Genomic DNA, 15,778 nt, shown 5'->3' on the forward strand with positions numbered 1-15,778 from the left:
TTGCTAATGGGTCTCATTCGCCGCTCAACTTCGTTATATCTCTTGGCTCAGTTCGTTTTCAGTTTCTGTTTCTGTTTGGGTTTTTTGGTTTTCAGTTTTCGGTTTCGACTTTGGGTTAACTTGGCCAAAATGGGCGGGGGCGGGCCGACAAAAAAGGGCGTTGCTGCCGCTGCTGCTGCTGCCGTTGTTGCTGCGGCGGCCTGTGTGTGTTGAACAAATATTACTCATGGCTCTTGGCCTGGCCCGATCATGTTGAACAGCATAGCTAACACCCAAGAACAACGTGACGAACAACGAACAACCAACAACGAGCGACGAACAACGATCGGCAAAGGCAAAGCAAAGCAAAGCCAAAAGCCTAAAGCTGACTTTTCAAGTTGTGCTGACTGATTGTCATGGCACGATAATGAAATAACATTTCCATACCCTCTCCGAAGGTAGTCACCCATGTGACTGGATTTGTATAGCAACAGCCTCCAAAAAATATAATTGAAATGTTGTATTTGGTAATAGTAATAAATATTTTTAAATGAATAAAAAATCTAGTTTTTTTCTACATTTTATCTTATATCTTAAATCTTATATTATTTGGGTAATCTTATTTTATATTATTTGCCAAAGGTCCTGTACTTTTTAATCTATTCATCTAATGAATAGAATATTTCCTTATATAGTAATAGCTTATCCTTTGTATATTACTTATACCAAAATAAGTATTTATCAAAGTATTTTAGGAACTACATTTAATTTGTGATTATAATTGCATAATTAATTTATTTCAGGTGACCTTATATACAAGTGTATCTTTAGCTTCGTTCCACCAAAAATGAGCCTTCTTTCCTTCAACTTTTATGCTGTATAGATTGTTTCGGTATATAGTTGGAATATGTGACTTTATGTGGCATAGTTTCTTGGACCGAGACCAGCTAAAAAGAACGTGCAGCAACGCAAGAGGCATTCTTTATATTTCGTTGGGTTTTCTTATAATTTTTATACCCTTGCAGAGGGTATTATGATTTCAGTCAGAAGTTTGCAACGCAGTGAAGGAGACGTTTCCGACCCCATAAAGTATATATATTCTTGATCAGCATCACTAGACGAGTCGATCTAGCCATGTCCGTCTGTCCGTCTGTCCGTCCGTCTGTCCGTCTGTCCGTCCGTCTGTCCGTCCGTCTGTCCGTCCGTTTCTACGCAAACTAGTCTCTCAGTTTTAAAGCTATCGGGATGAAACTTTCGTAAAAGTCGTATTTCTATTGCAGGTAGTATATATGTCGGAACCAACCGGATCGGACAACTATATCTTATAGCTCCCATAGGAAGGATCAAAAAATAAAAACGTAAAAAAATTCTAGCTCCGGTGTTTTTTGAAATTTTACCTTCTACTCTTGGGAATATTTTTTTTTATATATTCCTGAATTTCGGTTTTTTTGTTTTTTAAATCGGATCACTATATCATATAGCTGCCATAGGAACGGTCGAAAAATTAAATCGAAATTAATGTGAAAAAAATTATATCTTTGTTGGTTTTTATTACATTTCCTTCTACTCTGGGATATGACTATTTTGAAATATTTCCGAATTTCGATTTTAATTTTTAAAAGATCGAACTACTATATCATATAGCTGTGATAGAAACGATCGAAAAATGAATGTGAAATAATAAGAAATTTAACATTTTTGCGATTTGTAAACTAATAGAATGATCTGCAAGGGTATATAAGCTTCGGCTTGCCGAAGCTAGCTTCCTTTCTTGTTTTCCTTTTTATTTGTCAAACGACTGCGCGACTTTGTTGGGTCTTCGGGGTCTTCTCTTTAGAATGCAAGTTGCGCATGCGCAGAGGAAAATTCCAGGGTGCCGGGCGGGAGCGGGGGTTTTTGGGGCTTACATGCAGTATGTGGTATCATAATCATATTATTTATGATTGTATTTGTTCTGTGCCCGGCCGAACGGATACGTCGCCTCAATGGCAATGTGGCAACGTAATTGCCGTTTTGTGGTTTCCACTCGTTGCTACACGAGATGCTCGTGTGGTGTTGTATGTTGTATGCCAAGTTGAACAGTGTGCTGAAATTGTGGTTTAATTCGGTATTATTCAGAGATTATCACAGCAATATATCATGATTGTATCTCTTTAAATGGCGAAGATATAGAAAATAAAAAATCATCTATTAAATAAATAGTATCATATCATAATTCGTACGGTAATTGTTAAATATTTCTCAAACTGTTCCTAGGATTGATATGAAACTTGATAATATTGTTATAAGTTCATTAATATATTAAAATATTACTTTGAGACCCTAGCTGAGCAATTTTGAGTTTCTGCCCCGCAAAAACCACTGTGCAATTGCTGTTGCTCATTTTGCCAGGCATCTTTTGTGTGCCACTCACTTCACTTCACTTCACTCCATCTACAGCTCCAGCTCACTCCACATTCACATCCACATCAACTTCAACTTCAAATGGACTGGCGACTGGCCACAAAAGAGCCATTGGATCGATGGATGGCTGCAGCTCCATGGAGCATGTGTTTTTGCCATTTTCAAGGGCACTCGGTGTCTCGCTTTAAGGTACTTAATGGGGGAGGGGGTAGTTAAAGCGAGGAGGGGAAAGGGGGTTCAGTTGACTGAAGCTGTCCAACCCGTTGAAACGCTTATCGATCGGTAACCCATTCCATAGCGATTTCGATGCCGATTCCGAGAGCCTATGAATCATTTGTCAATTGTTCCAAACGAAATGCAAATTGCTTTGGGCCTCTCGCCCTCTCTCCCTCGCACAGCCTGTTGCTTTCTCTTTCCCACATCCGATATGGAGTGTGATTCATATGAGAGCACCACATATATCTACATTGTATTATCCCCTGGGCCTTTGTAGTGCACTTACATATACCTGCTAAATGTGATTACACAATTGGTAACATGGCGAATTATTCACTTCAATATGGTTATTTGAATAAATTATGGCTGGTGTGGAAATAATTTTAAATATTTATAAATTTTAACCAACAAAATGTTTGATTTTCTAGTAGAACGTTTGTAAAAAAAATCCAAAGCAAACCTAAAAAAATTTGGAAGAAACCCAAGATACGGTAAGTTATTGGAGAAATTATGGGAAATATTCAGAAGAAGAATAAGATGGAGAGGAAAATGCAGCCATGCAAATATGCGTAGCGATAACGGAGCCTTGACTTGACTCCAAGTTGAGAGGGCCCCACCTCGGTCTACACTCGGAGAAAAATCTGAAATACCTCTGGGAAAAACTTAAGTACCAAGTGGTAAAAAATTTGCATATGTTTAATGGGCTATAAATATATTATTCCTATATCGAAGGTGTTAAAAACATCGACGGGATTTTGAAATAGCTTATAAAAGTGTCTAAAAGTATGCCACAAATTTTATTCCAAAAGACGACGTACATTTTTCATTGCATACCTTTAGACACCTTTATTTTTTAATAGGGAATTTTCAACAAAATCTTTAATACTAGCAGAGTTATTAAAAAAAAAAATTTCTTATAAATACATTAAATTGTTTGTCTTTTTTTTCCTGTGCACCTCTAACCAAATCATGGGAGAACTTTTCTTTTGGGCCTCCGCCGGCCTGGCTCTCTTGGCCACAATTCATTTAGCTTCATTTCCATGGGCCAGTCTGGCGATTGAAGGCCACTGAGCAATGCACGGAGATAACTCCGCCTGATTCCAGTCGCCCAGTCGCAGTTCAAGCCCGACTTTGGAGTTTAAGTCCAAGTCGCGGTCAATGTTTCTGGCCCGGCTGATGGCATCATGCTGTTCACAGCCGCGGCAGTAATCTACAAACATTTTTGGATGTGGATGTGGATGCAAACTATTCGAAACGTATTCGTATTCGAGGGCGATCGGTGGGAGGAGGAGAGGAGGGACAAAAGATCTATGCATATTGCTCCACTCGGCTTGTGGCCTTAACCATGCACAGTGGGCTGCCACACAAATTAAAAACACATTCCAAAACAAAAAAATAAAGGGAGAGAGGAAGTGGGAGATGCAGACCCACCGGCAACAAGAAACACTAAAATCCGAAATTGAAAATTTAATTAGGTGGATAAGGCGAACAAACCTTAAGGTTGATGAAATGTCTTTGACAAAATAAGCCCATTTAATCCAGATTAAAGTTGCCTAATATGGGCCATAAACGATGCTTACAAGCCAAGTTGAGTGGAAAGATAAAAGTGTTGAACAAAACGAGGTTTGCGACTTGAAAAAAATATTATGGAAATACATACATCAAATTCCAACATATAATTAAAAACCTATGCATTTTAAATTAAAAATAAATAAAAAGCTAGTTTTAATTAACCGTGGATTGAATTACAAACTTTTAAAGGCATGGAAATCGGAATTAAATAGGTTGAGTTATGGTCCGAGAAGTGAAATTCTGGGTCACCAATTATCTGCAGCGATTCATAACTACGTGAAATGTAGTTGGGTCGCTCTATGTTTAACCTTTATCCTTTCTCTGTCATAAAAAAATGAATTAACATATTTTTCTAGCCATTTTAGTACTAAATTTTCAAAACCCACGTTGGGGTCACCTTTATTACGATCTAAGACTAGAAGCCATAAAATTTGGTATTTGGTATTAAAACCAATGTCAAAAGGTTTAAATGTCACTCAAAAACAATTACGGAAAGACATTTACGATCGCTTGAACTTTATTTGCGGTACTGGGAGCCTTCGGTGGGTCATGTTCAGGTTCTAGGTTGCCACTAGAGAACCACTAGAACCACTGTGGTGCGAAGTTGGTTCGTGTAATGCGATTCAATCAATCCGTTCATCGCATTTTGCACTGAAGTTGGGTTTTTTTGTTGGCCGCCGCCGTTCTCCAGTTGAAGTTGGCTTATTCACTTGGCGATCGGTATCGTGGCTGCTGTGATCTTGGCCTCGTTGTCAACTTCTCTGCCCTCTCCAAAAAAACAGCCAATTCTACCCTATACCCTTTAGCTTCTAAGCTAATTTATTTAAAACCAAAAAAAATATTCAATTAATTCCAAAAAATAAATACAACTTTCAGAATTAACTGCTGATTTATTCAGAGCAAATATTCACTTAGTTGAACTCTCACTACCGCTTTTTCACCTGTATGCCATTCACCCGTCACGCCCACCATATTCCAACCATATGATTATCAGCTAAATTGTATAATTTACTCCATCTCCCCATATTCACGTCGAAGGGGGCGAAAAGCGGATTTTATTCACCTCAAGTCGCTCGACAAGTGCTCCAAAATTTGCTTTCCGTTTCGGTTTAGTGAATGGAACTAAATGGAAACAAAAAACATAAATAAATTTACCAAAAATAGAGTTGTTTTTTTTTTTGTCGTTCAAACACGAAACCGAAATCGTGAAATGGAAGCAAAAAAAAACTATAAAAAATAGAAGTGAAATGAAAAATCGAAGCGAATCTGAGACTTCAATGAGTGCTTTGAGTAATCATATTACCTGCACTTGCGTTTGAAGTATTTCATAAATTCATTAATGGATTAAACCTTTTTTAATCACACAAATAAGTTGAAGTACTTTACATTTACATTTTTAGCGATTATTTCGTTTTTTTGTAAATTGATATTTAAAAAAAAAATGATATAAATTGCTATATATTTTGCCAATTTAAAGCAATTTAAGAGCAATCTGAATGTTTATTAATTCCTGTATTTTTATTTGTATTTTTTGACTTCCCATTTTTGATTTCCCACTGCAGCATTCGCAATGCGCTTGGATCGCGAGTATAAATCAAAGGCAAACAATTAAACATTCTTCGACTCGATTCCCAGACAATGTGTTCCACCCCCTGCAGCACCACCCCCTCTCACTCTCCCTCCCACTCACACACCACCCAACCCCCCATCCATAACCTTTGATTATGTCTTGGCTTAATTGCTGTAAATGTGCGGCTGCAGTTGGAGTCGCAGTTGCAATTGCCTGCCCATAGTTGGGTGTTGCACTTGGACACACTCTCACACATTAAGCACACACACCAGCACAGTGGGGCACTGCGAGAAAAACAATGGGAGATTCATATTATTTTTTTTTTTAATTTTTAGATATTAGTTGTCAAAGTATATAATTTTTCAACTGTTATTATCACTTGCTAGCATTTCTACAAATCACATTTAAATATTAAAACGGAAAAATATAGAAAAATACTGGCCGTGATTTAAATTTAAATTTAGTTTGAAAACCCTTTATATTCAACCTCTTATGGTTCTCCAAAAAATAGTAATTATAAAATTCTGGGCACTTAACCCAGTAAACTTTAATCTTCTTCCACAAAATCAAAATTTAAATGATTACCCGATTTTTTTGCCAGTGTAAGTTGTGGATTGTGTCGCAGTCTGAAGTTGTCTAAAATTTGACAGTTGTATGAGATTTATGACGCCGCGCACTCGATCATATTTGACTTAATTGACAGCGGCAGCCACGACAAACTGCCATCGGCATCTGTCAGTCGTCGCAGCAGCCGTAGAGAGAGAGAGAGAGGGGCGATAGGGTTAGACAGAGAGAGAGGGAGAGGGGCATAGCGGAAAAGCGAAGGCGTTGGAAGACTTGTTTGTCTAACGATGCTCTAATTTTAGTCTGTCTCACTTGATTGTAACCTCAAAAAAAGGTGTAAAGTACCGGTGACCCCAAACCTTATCTTCTTCTTCTGCTCACCCAGCGCTTTTCAATAATACCCTATATTTTTTTTGGGGACTATTATTGATAGTATTTTAACATATACCTATCTTAAATATTTAAACTATTATATTGTCCATAAAAGTCTGTGGTTTTAAGATATAGCATTGAAAAATGTAATTTAAGTAGTATTTATAAATACAAAAATAAAAATAATAATATATTACAAAGATTTTTATTGTCCGCTTTATTTTTATATTTTTAAAGTGCATTAATTTAATACAATTATTTCTTACTTATACTAAACCTTACAAAATAAGGTATCATTTAGTCGCTATAACTAAAATTCCCTTTTAAATGTCTCTCTGCCTCGCGCATCAAAGAAATCAATTACAATGAAATCTGATTTTTTCGTGTTGCTCTTGCTTATCTTTTTGGGTCTCCCCAACAGCAATCGTGGGGGGGAGGTTGCTCTACCGAAATGGGTTGTGGGTCAAGGGGACTTAAGGGGGGGTTGACAGGGGGACAGGGTTACTGCACTTTGCCTAAGTGCGTCCGACGAGCAATAAAAATAATAAGAACGAGACGAAAGAGTGAAAGATTCGTGGTGAGAAGCTAAGAGGGTAAGGGGTGGCGGAAGGGGGTTAAATGGGGGGATCGCCAGCTATGTGACCAACCCCTCCTCCCCACTTATTCCTAGATGGCATTCGCCCACCATAAATTGGACACATTGTTGATAAAGCGCAACTTTATATGCTTTATATGAAGCTTTCTGTGGGTTTGTATGGGTTTTATGTGCATCTGGGCACGGAGAAAAATAAAACATCATCTAACTCCTTTCATCCTAGTTGATGAACAAATAGGACCATTTTCATATAAACCAAAGTCTTAAGAAATCTGAAAAATTAAAAATATAAAATATTGGGGTCACCAAAAAAAAAAAGGGACAAAAACTTCATTAAAAAATTAAAGAACCCCCTTCTAATTTAGAGTCATAATTAAACTAGATATTATTTAAGAAATAACTCTCTTAGATTAATTGAATTTTTGGGTCACCTTTTAAAAACATGTACAAATAATTATAGTTTTTTTTAAGATAAATCCCTATAACTTTTCTTCTAGTGTGTGTGAACCAGACGCCAAAGCCATCATCATCATCATGGACATCATCGCCTGCTTAATCATCGTCCCCTTTGTCATCCTCATCATCATCGGCATCATTGCTGCAGGTCCCATCAATGGCTTTCATCATCCAACATTGTTATCAGTGTTGGCGGCTATAACAACAACAGCAAGAACAACAACATGCCACATGCCACCCCATCCCCTCCTTCCATCCTCAACCATCCACCCGACTTTAACTGGGCTATGAAATTACGCTGGAAAAATAGCGAAATAAAACCGAAAAACAGGAGAGAAAAAAAAAACAATATAGAAGGAGCCCAGAAGAGTCGAATAAATGCTGATAATGTTGAATGTGCCGCATAAATGGCGCTCAAATGACAGGCACACACAGAGATATAGCCAAAGATATAGCCGCACTTAGACGCAGATACTGGTCCAAAAAGACTCCAAGTTGACTCTTAATGAACTGCAGACAAAAAAAGTTGCTGACATGGGACAAAAGATGAGCTTTGCTTTGGCATCAAGGAATTTCCTTTTTGTTTTGTTTGATTTTTTGTTTTTTTTCCTTGATTTAAGTAGGTGAGAAATAACTGCGGGTAAATTATACAAATTCTACGAAATTAAAGTTCACTATAATTTAGTAATAAACAACAAAAATATTTTGCAGAAAAAAACCTTTGAAATTATATTCTTTCAATTAAAATACTATTTAAATGGACGAATTTCAAAGTTATTTCAGAAAAACTCAACTGCGAACCATATTTTGTGTTCACAATTCGCTTAATTTTTAATTGCTCTCCGCTTTGTTTTTCGATTTATTTTGTGCTGCGTGATTTGGCTTAATAAATGTTTATTTGCATATTCTTCTGGCATTAAGCCCTTTATTTTTTGGCATTTATTTAATTGGTATATTTGTCACTCGCACGCAGACGGACACTGAATACAAATTGTTATGGCCGTATTTTTTTTTTATTTTTTTTTATTAATATTTACATAAATCCATTTTGTGCTCAGTTTTCGTTTATTTGGTTGCCCGCAATTTTTTTCGGGTCGCTTGTTTTGTTTGGTTTCTTTTATTTTTACGTTTTCTGATATTTATTTGCTGTTTTGTTTTTAATTTTTGTGTGCATTTCGCTTCCTTCTGTTTCTGTCTGCAGGCGTTTTGTCGGTTGATAGATTGCAGCTGGTCGAGGGTATCTGGTTGCCCCAACTGTTTGCATACCCATTGCTACAAAGGCTGATGGCAGGGTGTGTTCGATCCATTAAATTAAAAATTAATAAAAAAAAAAAATAAGTGAGTAAAATTCGTCTTTTTCCAAAATAATGAAAATATTTCTTAAAATATAGAAATTGGGGCTAAATATATGAATTTGTTCAGGTTTTTTAGGGAGCTTAAGAGAGAAAATAAATCTTTTTCTTTAAAAGGTAATGTAATCATCTTTTTCAATAAATAATATTAAAATCAAAAAAAATCTTTCTTAAATTATTCAATTCGGTGATAAAATAATATAATTTTTCAACTTGAATAAGAAGAAAATATAGTTTTTAAAGTAGCGGCCAACAGGGCGTATGATTTCCTTTTCTTTTTGTTTTGCAACTCCAACACAGCATCAGACAATTCGATCAATTTCCGCTTCCTGTCGCTAAATTTCTGCTTCTTGCCAAGCGCTCTTTTTTATGCGTTTCTGCCAATTTTTCATACATGTGTGAGTCCGCCTGGCCGTGTGTGTGTGTTGGTGCGCTGAGAAAATTGCCCAGCTAATGGCTATTAAGGCAGACTGAAAACTGAAAACAGAAAGCAGAAAACTGCGAGCTGGAAACTGAAAACTGCGAACGGCGGAGCTGCAAACTCGAATTGGGCCCGAAGTCCTCGTGAAATGCTGAAATGCGTTCCCAAATTGCATTTGTCGCTCGTTGAGTTCTTGTTCCATTTACAGTTTACATTTTGTTGGTCGTCTGACTCGTTTTCTCCTTTTTTTATTTCTTAGCTAATTTATTATTGAGAGTCCGCGCTTTTCGCTCCTTTTCTTCTGCGTTTTTGGCCCATCTGTCAAACGAGCTGTCAAATTATTAAGCGTTACGCGGACATGTGAAATATGCCAGAAGCCCTGGCCAAAAAGGATTCACCCACAAAGATTAGGAAAATATTTTCTACGGTTTGAAATACCCTATTTCTGAAAAACAAGAAATATTCTAGAAAATTCTGGTACAAAAAATAAAATCCTGATTAATTTTTTTAAATCAGACGGAAAGTTTACTTATGTTAATTTGTAGGTTGTTAGCTGCTTAAAACAGTACGCCTTTTTGATTTGTGACTAAATTTTTCCAAGTTACAGCAAAAAATCGAAAAAGAAATATTTAAAATTTGTATGAGAATATATTCATAATTTATGGTACAGCATAGTATACCTTTAAAAAGGTTAGGTATACTTGCTTATAAATATATAAATGTTGGTATGTCGCTTGGAAGCCAGTCAAAGCCCTCAAGATTGATCACCATTAGAAGACCCCGTCCCTTTGCCTTTTGCTGTTTTTTTTTCATTTTCTCTTCGTTTGTTGCACTTTTCAAAGGCTGAACTGCATTTTCAGGGGCAGCTTGGCAATTCGTCACAGAGAGGGGGGGCTTACACTTGACCAGGCTCTAACCTTACTCACCCCCCTTTGTTCACACTCCACAACGCAAGTAATTCATCAGCCACGCATTCTCATTGTTTCTCTTCCTTGAGTTGCCACCACTCCGCTGACGCATGACACCCCCCACCTGTGCGCCCCTGACACCCCTGACAAGCCACCCCCTCCTCTTCCATGGACGGATGTGAACGCGGAACACGCACTTGGCGTCGATTTGCTTAATTAGTAAGCGTAAGAAGGCTCGAGGCCTACACAGAAAAGTATACTAGAAATTTTAATATAAATATTTAATATAATCTATTCAAATTAAAAAATAATATATTAATTATATATCGGTATAATTGTATGTTCATATTTTTTTAACTTAAGGTTTAGCTTAGTTTTAGTGAGAATACATTGTTATAAATGTTTCAAAATAAAATAATGACATAAATTATTTGGAGACATTATGTAGTATTTTTAAATGTATATCTTTAGATAATTTATATTGGTCATTATTTTATTTTACTACATATATATAAATAAATAAAATTATAAATATTTATATTTATTTTATAAAATACCCAATAACTTTCTTTCCGTGTAAGGAGTTTCCAAAGCCTAAGGCCAAAGAAGCACTATAAAATTAGCAAGTAACCTTAAAAGTTAATTTTTTTAGTTTTGCGAGGGTTACAGGTAGCTAAGTTTCCAAAGGGATGCAATTTAAACTACCATTTTCCTTTTTAAGCTTTCGAATACTAAAAAAACGACTGAAAGACTTGAAAAGGTATTCCAATGCTCTGAAAACTTTCCCCTTTTTGGCTTTCATTATCTACCTAAAGTATTTCCAGTTTCGCCCGAAGGGTCTACGAAGTTCTGTGTGATTCTGCTTAAACTAAGATATTCATCTCACTTTTATGGTCCCCACTTCGCTGTTAGTTTCTCTCGGGCTCTCCTGTGTTTATGGGTCTTATCTGGTAGTGTCGTCGATCAAACTTCGGTGGGTTCACTCAGAACATCTATCTTGCTATTTTTCCATTTCCCTATTTCTCCCTCACTTCATTTTTTGTTTTTTTTTTCTATATCGCTTTGTCGCACGCGTTTTTTCATGGTCGAGAAAGGTGCGTGTGAAGTTTTTAATTTTCAACATTAATTCAGAGACAATTCGTTGGTTCCTCCCCCTCACTTTTCTTCCTCTTCGAAAGGCGACGAAGCGTGTCCAATTTTTTCTTGTTTTTTTTTGTTAGTTTTGGTTAGACACCTACGAAGAAAAATATAAAATAAATTAATGAGCAGTGCAAAATCCACAAAATGTCAGTGGGAAATCAACAGAGTGTCGGTCGAAAGGAGGCTGGAGTCCCGAGACCATAATGAGCTCTAATGGTTCCAAGTACCAGATGGTTCTCATCCAGATCGGAGTCCCCACAAGAACTTAGAGGTGTCAGCAGGCTGATCGTCCCCCAGGTGGGAGAGGGCGTGGTCGCAATTTACTCCGTTTCGAGGACTCGTCTCAGGTAGAAAGCTCCACCAAATCCATGCCATGTGGCAGCCTCCTTTAGCCTTGGGGCACGTGGCTATCATTCGGTTCGGGGTCAATGTCTGGCAATGGTTTTGGATCCCAGCTTAAGAAAATAATAAAAAAAAAAGTAAAAGACCTCCTAAAATGCAAAAAATGTTACTCTAACATATATACGATCTTTATTTTTAAGAAAAATTACTTAATTCTTGTTAAATTGTTTACCGTTTTCAACACTAAAAATCTTTTTTAAGTTCCATCATTATTTTTGATTAAGTTGATTTTATTTTGTTGAAAAAATACAATTAATAGTTATATTCGGTGCCTGAAATAATATATTGAAACACAATGACATCCAATGATATATAATAGCTGGTATTTTTTTCTTTTTTTAGCCTTAATGCTTGGCGCTTAAGTTAGCATTCATTTTTCGGTGATCGTTTTTTTTTTCTCCACCAAATCGTTTCTCATGTTTCGCTCTTTTGTTGCTCTTCTCTCTGTCAAACCAGCACCTATCCCCATTTTACCACCTCTTCCACTCCACGCTGCACTCAGAAAAATAATTGATAATATAAGCGAAATATCTGTCAAGCTAAATAACTTATAAAAATCGAATATTCTGCTTGCTAAATACTTGAAAATCGGAAATATAAGTTTGATAATGATAAAAGTTAACAAGTCGGGGTCACCAAATCAAAACTATTTAATACGTTGGGAGCTAAAAATGTCTAAATCAGTTTTACCTAGAAAAAACATTCATACCATAAAGCACATATGTATATATAAAATGTTTTATATATAGGTTTATGATATTGATAAATCGGGGTCACCAAAAATAAATAGTTTAATACGACTCGTTTAAAGTAACTGTACCTTTGAATATTTCTGACTGATATTAAAGTTAATCAAAGGTTCCCCTTGCTGTTAATTTTTTTTCTCAGTGCATATCTGAAGACCCCCCTCGAGCCCTTCCCATCCCCGCCCCGCCCCTCGGCCTTGTCTGGCACTTTGCTATCTGGCTGTAGATTTATTGTGTGAATTGGCATTGACAAAGTGCATTTGATTGGTTCTCGTTGCGATGCGTTCGGGTTGCGTGTCCGTCCAGCTTCCACTGCCTTTGCCCCGCCCCCTTTGCCGCTCCAACGCCCTCCGCCCCCCTTTATAGCACCCCGCCCTTCCCCTCTTCCCACATCACTCCACTCACTCATTCTGCTTGTCTGTCGTTTTTAATGTGTTTTGATAACAATTCCATTAAAAGTGAAGAAGTTTATAATAATAATTTCGAGTAGCCGAGAGGCTGGACGCACATATGTAGCTGGTTTTATTTCTTTTTCTCGGTCAGATGATGATGATGCTGCTGTTGCTGCATCGCCGTGTTCTCCTGTCAAATTGCATTGATTTTTCCGGTTTTTTTTCCTCCTTTATTCGATACCCTTTTTGGAAAGGGGTGGGACTATTAATTTACCAGAGAAATTTAAGAGCTTTTTTCGAATTTATTTTTAAGCCAAGTTTAACCCATTCTTTTTACTTAGTTTATATGAAACAATGAATATGATAAAATGGTATAAAGAAAATATTACAAATATATATGCAAATCCAAATCCAAAATAATAAAAAAATTATATTTTTAAGACCAAAACATTTAAAATACATATTCAGTATTTTTAATACTATTTTATTTTTTTAATTGTGGTTGGTATATTTAAAATAAATGTAACTATGCATTTTATAATGTCTTAAATTACCAACCATTACTACTGGGTATCTTTTAGTCCAGTTATTTCCACTACTCCGTTTGTACTTCCCTTTTTTAATTGATTGTTGTCTGTCCATCACATCACACCGACCATATAACATAGCATATATCCTTACACACTCCTGTATATATCTTACATATATCTAGGGAACGAACATATATCGAACTGGCATCGAAATAGTGCCAAACCATTTATACATACATACTGTATAAGTTAACCCACATGTGCTTTATTGCATTCAATTTTCTGTTGTTTGTCAATTAGTTGTTATTGCATTTGTTGTTGTTGTTGTATTTGTTCACTTGTTCATTTGTTGTTGCCTCCAAAACGCATTGTTATTGCTGTTGTTGGTGTTGAATTTGAAGCCAAACAGCCAAAGTTTTAATTGGCTGCATTATTTATTGTTTTTCACTCCGTCGAGCAGCCACAAATTTCCCATCTCTCTGTGCATTTTCCATCTGGCTTTTTCCCTTTTGGAATTTGCCCATTTTCGTTTCGTTTCGGAAAACCAAACCGAAAATGCATTTAATATTTGCTTAAGTTGCGTGAGTTTGTGTGTCGTAGTAAGCCCATCCAAATTGCTGCGACTCCCAAAGCTCCTGAGCTCATTAATAATTCCGAAAAAAAACGGAGAAAAAAACAAAAATCGCTTTACAAAGCGCTGGAGTGTAAAAATGAATTGGAATTTCCTTAACTTTTATTATTTTGTGGGTAAATTTAATTAAACGTTTTCAATTGAGCATTTCAGGGTGTGTAAATGAATGCAGGGATATTAATAAAATATATGCGAGCAAATGCGGCAGTCCATTGAAAAAGGCTTAAATGTTCCATTATGCCAAAAGAATTCAAAAGTTTAGCCTTTGATCTGATTATTTGGGGTTTCCTGGCAAAGGAAATAAAATTATATATTTTTTATAAAATAAAACATGCAAGTTATGAACAAAATAAAACACAGCCAAGTGAAATCCAAGGGATATCTGTGAGTGCAAGGACATAAATAACATAACATGCAGGTTTCGTAAACAATTACAGGTGCTCAAACAAACCCGTAACAAGGTAATTCCCCCTGTGCCAACGGAAACCTGGACTCACCATCGCAATCTATCTGCTCCTGATTCGCCAGGACACAGCTGCCGGGCCATCAACTATTTGTAGAGCTTAAAAGGACAATTCGAAAGGGGAGCAGAGGAGCAAATACACCGGGAAGAAATGTTATTCGAGCGAAAAAAGATCGAATTGAAATAGGTTTTTTTCTACCTTATTTCATATTAATAAAAAGCCAATATGATTAATGTCAAATTTTTGATTTAAACATATAAACTGGATATTTTATCGTTTCATAACTTATAAAAATACCAAATGTAGTAATTTTTAAATAAGATAAATATTATCTTTATTCATATCAAAATTATAGAAATATGACTTTTTTTATTCTATTTATAATTAAATATTTATTCTTTTCTGTGTACCAAAGGGTTGTCGCCCTTACTCCCCTTGAATAGTGTGTGTACTTATAATTATTTAACTCTTTTGCATGTGAAATCCTTCACAAACCCCCTCCGAAAACCCTCACACCTCACACACATGAAGGGCCAGATGAAGATTAATTATGAGAGAGGAAAGTATTCGTAACATTTTTCATGCTTAATCTTATAACGTAATTCGCAAGAACGATAGAACAGAAACAGGAACAGGGTGGTGGTGGTGGTGGTGGCACGTGGAGCGCAAAACTAACTTATTAATAATAATAATTGTTTCATGTGCTCCATGCATAGAGTCCCCATCTATTTACCCACTCCTTCCCGGATTGCCAATGTGTCACCCTCTGGAGCGAAGGGATATGGTTATGTATATGGTCTCTATCGCGGACTCAGGGGGCCAGCTGTTCCATGAAGTGCGGGTCTTAGTGTGGGCTTTGAAAAATGATTTTCAGCAGCTTACTTTGGAGGCCTGGGAAACCAAGAAACTAGTTTAGCCGTTCCCACTCCCCCAAAAAATACCAACAACGCCGCTGGACATCGCGTCTTTTGCCATTTGACCTGATCAAGAAACATAGAGGTAGCAGCTACACCACGACTGTGGAATACACTTACCTTAGCTTACCCGCCACACACAGTGCATTGA

The sequence above is a fragment of the Drosophila takahashii genome, chromosome X (assembly GCF_030179915.1).
Source record: "Drosophila takahashii strain IR98-3 E-12201 chromosome X, DtakHiC1v2, whole genome shotgun sequence".
Classification (NCBI taxonomy): domain Eukaryota; kingdom Metazoa; phylum Arthropoda; class Insecta; order Diptera; family Drosophilidae; genus Drosophila; species Drosophila takahashii.